The following is a 6,027-nucleotide window of genomic DNA, read 5'->3' as shown; positions in this document are numbered from 1 at the left end:
ACATGGTCTGTCTCTTTCAAACACAGGATCAGGTTATGGCTTGTTTATTAAAGCTTTCTTTTTCACTACTTCTCCAGAATGTGCTTTTTACAGGCATTACTACTAAAAAAAACATTTTATAAAAGCCATCCGTTGTGTAAATTTGGATGTGCAAAATGCTTGGTTAACAGTTCCTTGGCCCATTATTGTGCAAAAAAAGGATTTCCTACATCTGAGCACTTAATACACCGTAGTACTTGTAGTGCTCATTCTCACAGTGACAGGAACTGCAAAAACATGCTTTCTATTTCCTGGAATACTATTAATATCATCATATTTTGTGGGAGGTAAAACAGAAATGTAATGTGCTTGTGGAAATTAATAGAAAAGAGCTGGTGTAAAAAGCATTTTATTATTTTTATTCTATTTTGATGTGCTGAGACACGCTGAGCAGGACAACCCACCCACACACACACACACACATACACACACACACTCCTATTAAATCAACTTTCCGGTCCCCATTACACAGTTAGTCCATTTGACTTTTTAATTATTTTACTGAGTATGTGGTGATCAGTTTAAGATAATTGTTTTCTGTACTGTATGTGACAGAAAACAATTGTGATCCTGAAGTGAATATGTGAGCTTGTTTGTCATTGGTGTGAAATGTAAAAGTATTTTTGTACTATGTATTATTATTATGTACAAATACAGATTTGATTTTGCTATTCTACATGCTACATGGCGGAAGGAAACCAGAGAACCCAGAAACCCACACCAAGACTTAATCCAGATGCCATTAAACTGCAAGATATCATCTTTTAATGAAAATAGTTTTGTCTAAACATTTAAACTGAAAGCTGTTCTTGTGCTTGGCAAATCCTACAAATTGGAGAAGCATTCAGCAATAAACTTTTTATCACCCTCTGCTGGCGTAGACAATGCATGGTACACATGTGAAAGTTGCTGAGCTGTGTTTGGCACTAAGCCAGCTACTGAGACATTTTTCTAGTGATATATCTGTGCACTACTCTACAATAGTCAATTTAATTGTATTCAAATGGGTTTATCTGCTTAAAAAACACGAAACACAGAAAAAAACAGAACCAGTAGACAGGGAAGAGTTAATTATATAGAACATATAGTGGCTGTCCAAACTGTATACTTCATACGCTTTATTACTGCTGCTCTCTATGATAGTCACCTTTTTAAAGGATAGCATACAATATTAAGTATTTTACTTGAAAGATTGATTTTGACAATAAAAATGAAACGCTTGTGGTCAGAGGGCGTGGCCCTTGTTCTGAGCAGGTCCTGTAGCTTAAGCTAAAAGATGCAACAATGTTAAAACAAGTGTAATATACTATAATGTGGTATTTTAATATGCACACACACACACACACACTAAACCAGTAAAATACAACTAATTTTGATGACTGGACGGTGGTCACGTGTGGATGCAGACATGCCCACTGTGGCACCTTTTGACCTGTGCCATTTTCATACCTACATATCCACTTTCCTGAACATCCAGCAGGGTATGGAAGAAACTCTCCTTCGCTGACGCAGTAAAATAGAGAGACCACATGAGGGCGCTGGCCACCTACCACAAGGCACCTACCAATAGTCAAATAGACTACAATCTTTAATCCACGGACCAATTCTGACCAAGGAAAAATTCGCCTCAGCAGAGGGAAGAGACCAGAATATGTGCTGCTCCTGCTTACCTAAAAAAGAAGATGTAACTGGTTATATAATGTTTAATATCGACAAAATTAAATGAGCTGAATGAGATCAATACTTAATAAACCAGTACTTAAACAAATCCAAGAAAATAAATGAACATTAGAGTTAGACCAAATATTACTGACCAACAATGTTGCAGTGACGTGGACATGTCCATTCCTGTTGCTGTTTATTGAATGAGAAAATCCCCTTCAGAATCCCATAAATCCATCCGCAGTTGCAGCAGTTTTCCTGATGCATGTTCCCTCAGCAGGTTCTCGATGAAAAAGAACCTGCTCAGTCAGCCAAAGTCTTGTGCGTCTTGTTTAACTCCATCCTTCGCATAGCAAGCTTGAGTTTGGATATTTTCATTGTACTGGGGAGCTTTTTTTATTACGATCCTTCTGGGTTGGTTCTACTTCCTCCACGGTTTGGTGAAGAGCGTAATCGAATTGCTCAATTGGCGGTCCAGCTCTTACGGAGTTAGGTTCAATGGTACCTTACTTACTATAGTAAACTCAGGGAGTTTATCTAAAAACTTGGGATTGGTGGCTGGACTGATTGTTCAGCATATTTTTATCTGCGTTAACACAGTAATGTTTTATTGCACGTGTGATCAGATGGTGATCTGCAATATCTGCACCTTTTCACTGTAAAATGTGATTTGTGAGAGTTTGTTCCCCAACAAAGCTATATAATAGTGTAACATACACATTGTATTGCTTTCTATAACATACTGCATTATTTGCTTCATATACGACATACATTCTAAAAAAGTGGAGGGCTACTGCAAACGGGTTTGTGCACAACCAGCATGAGCTGCGCCCATTCAGAAGCGTAGAATATGAACAATGCACGCACCCCAGATTACATTACCCCTCGTACATCTTCCGAGCAATGCACCATCGTGGTTCTCATTACTCATTACCTACAGCCTTGGAAATATTGCCAGTGGCTGCAGAGCATTATGTGGTGCCTCTCTGTCTGTCGTTTCGGAAAAGAAACTGACCTTGAAGGCCAATCAGCTGGTCGTGTCAGATCATGAAACATCTAATGCAGCCATGGTCCGACCCACCCAGGGTATCACTTGTGCCAAAAAGCATGTAACAACCAGCCTGTCGTCCTTCTCATCTGTGGCCCCTTCTGCTTTGCACATTTTTTAGATTCCTTCAGTATGGCTCTGCATGGGAATAACGGAATTGGATTATACATGTCTTGATTTTGTTCAGTGATGGCTTCCACAGTATCTCTTTGGAAAACGTCTTTTTGTATGTAGTTCCGGTGGGGTGATGAGACCGGAGCTTTCTTGGCTGTCATGTGCACTCAGCAACATCAGACATGGATTCCACGCCTGTAGGACATTGTGTTTTGGATTAGTTGTATTTTATGTCCCAAAAAAAAAAAACAGGTGGATTTTGGGATGATATTTCAGTATGATTTATCTCAGGACCAAGTCAATACTTAATCATGTATTCAGAAATACAGGAAGTGCCAACAAGCAACAAAATTACACCAAATGATACTTGGCTTGTTGGGAATGTTATAAGAAAACATGTTACCTACATTGAAAAAGCAGCCACTCTTCATTTCAGATGCGCCCTGCACCAAGTCTCTTCACCTCTAAACTAGAGCTGATGGTGATTATTAAATAATCTTTCAGTTATTTCAATTTATGGGAATTTATACTGAAGCAAAAAGTGAATAGAAGCATTAGATCGGGCCCATTTACTACCATCGTGTCCCTGAGCAGGACACTTTACTTTGGAGTGTCTCCAGGGGGACTGTTCCTGTAACTACTGATTGTGAGGCACTCTGGATAAGGGCGTCTGAAAAATACAAAAGAATTCATCTAGACTCTTCTCTGTCTTGGCTCCTACGTGGTGGAATGAACTTCCACTAGATACTCCAACAGCTGAGTGATTAAAGATCTTCACATGCAAACTGCAAACCTTCCTGTCTAGAAAATATTTGGACTAAAAGAGTTCTTACAAACACTTTCTATATTCAATATAAAATAATAGTTTGATCTGAGATCACTCATGTAAGCCGCTCGGATAAGATGTTCATAAGACTGGCTGAGCTGATGGTGTGTGACACCGGAGATCTTTGAATTCATGCCATATTTCAGCAGTTCTTGAGCTCATGACATTCCACAGTAGAATTCAGGCCCAAACAGAATGGAAGGAATGCGGTTTGCGTGCTCACACGCATACAGTAACAGAACGGAAGAGGGAAAAAAAAAAAAACCCACAAAAACCAGATGGACCCCAAAACGGTGTACATATATAGAACAGCTTTCTAAACAGAGATTTGCAAAAATGCACCCACATCAGCCAAGAGTTCAGGTTCAAAACCATTTTTTGTTCAGCAAACACCACCAGCTCAGGTTATTGTGTTCGGAACATAAAATTTGAATTCTTTTTTCTAAAGAAAAGCACACACTGTCCTTGAATATCTCTTAATGCTGATGAGTTTATTTCGCCTGGATCGTAGGGCCAAAATAACTGAACGCAGTACCCACAAGAAAAAAATGCAACGTTCTAAAATCTACATTTTCATAAAGGTGGCAGCATTTCATTTCCATACACAAAGCAGTAAATCACTAAATACTGCCTGAATTCAGCATTTCACACACCAAAATAATACAACTCCAAAGCAATTTGTACAAATGTGGGAAATTTTATTGTTTTAAAGAACAAACCATGGAATATATAAACTATTTTCTATAAATATAAATGCTATTCTTTGATAATATTACACATTTATGCACAAGAGAGCAATGAAAATAACAGGCCAGCACTGTAAAAAATGATGTAACAATACCTGCAGACTGGCTGGTGTGTGTGGACACTGACGCGGCCAGAAAATCTCAGAATGTTTGTTCAGCCAAGTCAGAGACAGACATCGAGAGAGAGAGAGAGAGAGATGAAACTATGTCCACATTGATTCCACTGAAGGTCCAAGCCTCCACCTCCTCTGGAACAGTTTCCAGTTTTAGCCCAGAGAACACCATCATCTTAGTCTATTTGTTGGTTTTGAGGAATAAAAAAAAAACAAAAAAACAGGAAATAAAAATTCCACATCAGCATTTCATTCCACCTACAGGGGGGGCTGCAGCAAAAGCCCCAACTAGCCAGGTGCAGAAAGAGTTCCAGATGCAGCTCTGGGTGTCTGCAGGGTGGGTCCTTCAGCCTTATGTCACCATCACAGTCCCCACCATGGCCCTGACTAAATAAAGGCACTCAGCATGATCCTGCACCAAATGTTTCCAGAAAAAATAAAGAAAACTAAATTGGTTTTCCACTGAAAATGAACCCCTCTCAGCACCAACAGACAAATCACACCACATAAGTCAAAACTGCATCTGACAGGAGCTGGACTCATGAGATCTGCTCCCAGAACAGTACTTCCAAAAAGGAAAAGTTTGGATGAAAACAGTCAAAAGCCAAAACTATGTTCTCCACATTCATTCCAGGGTCATTCCATGTCAAATCGTTCGTCACAGATGTTAAAGAACACTGTCATGCCCTTATGGTCACATGAACAACTCCTGAAAGCAGCATATTTTGAACCCGCTATTAATGTGTTCCCGGGCGCCGGTCACCAAGGGTGATGTTTAAATACAGAGGACGCGTTTCACCGTGTTACTGTGTGCTGTGCTGCATTTATCAGATGCTCTTATCCAGAGCGACTTACAATCAGTAGTTACAGGGACAGTCCCTGCAGTGTCTCACATTGACAATCACTTCACTTTCACTTTCAACATTATAAACAATAATGATTCATTTTGGGCAATTTGAATATTTCTGCGCCGCTTACATTAAGGTAAATACAGCAAGTAAAAACCATTTTTAAAAATCAGTATTAGAACCAGTGACGACGACATCTGAAAGTGTCGGGATTTGACCTGGAATGACCTTTAACAACAATCATTCTTTTTGTCCAAAATCTGTATAAATGATTTCAAACCGAAAGCATGTTGATTTTTAAATTCAAATATATAGTTAGGAAAAAAAAATAAAGTTTGCTGGTATCACCACCGTGTGTACGTGTGTGTGTGTGTGTGTGTGTGTCTATCACAGAACAACCTCCTGAATCCTAACCAGTCTGGCTTCAGAACAGCGCAGCCACTGAGCACCTTCACACGGCAGCTCAAGACCTTCCTCTTTAGAGAAGATTTAGATGAACTTGTAACCTTCTTCTTGTCTGACTTCTGTATAGAAACTAGAACAGAGTGAATAAAAAGATTGTATTCATAGTTGGGGGTCCTGGTGAACCAGAACTGACCACTTCATCCATGGTGACATGGAAGCACGTTGA

This window comes from Denticeps clupeoides, chromosome 4 (genome assembly GCF_900700375.1).
Source record: "Denticeps clupeoides chromosome 4, fDenClu1.1, whole genome shotgun sequence".
NCBI classification, from domain to species: Eukaryota; Metazoa; Chordata; class Actinopteri; order Clupeiformes; family Denticipitidae; genus Denticeps; species Denticeps clupeoides.
Note: the sequence above shows the minus strand (reverse complement) of the source record.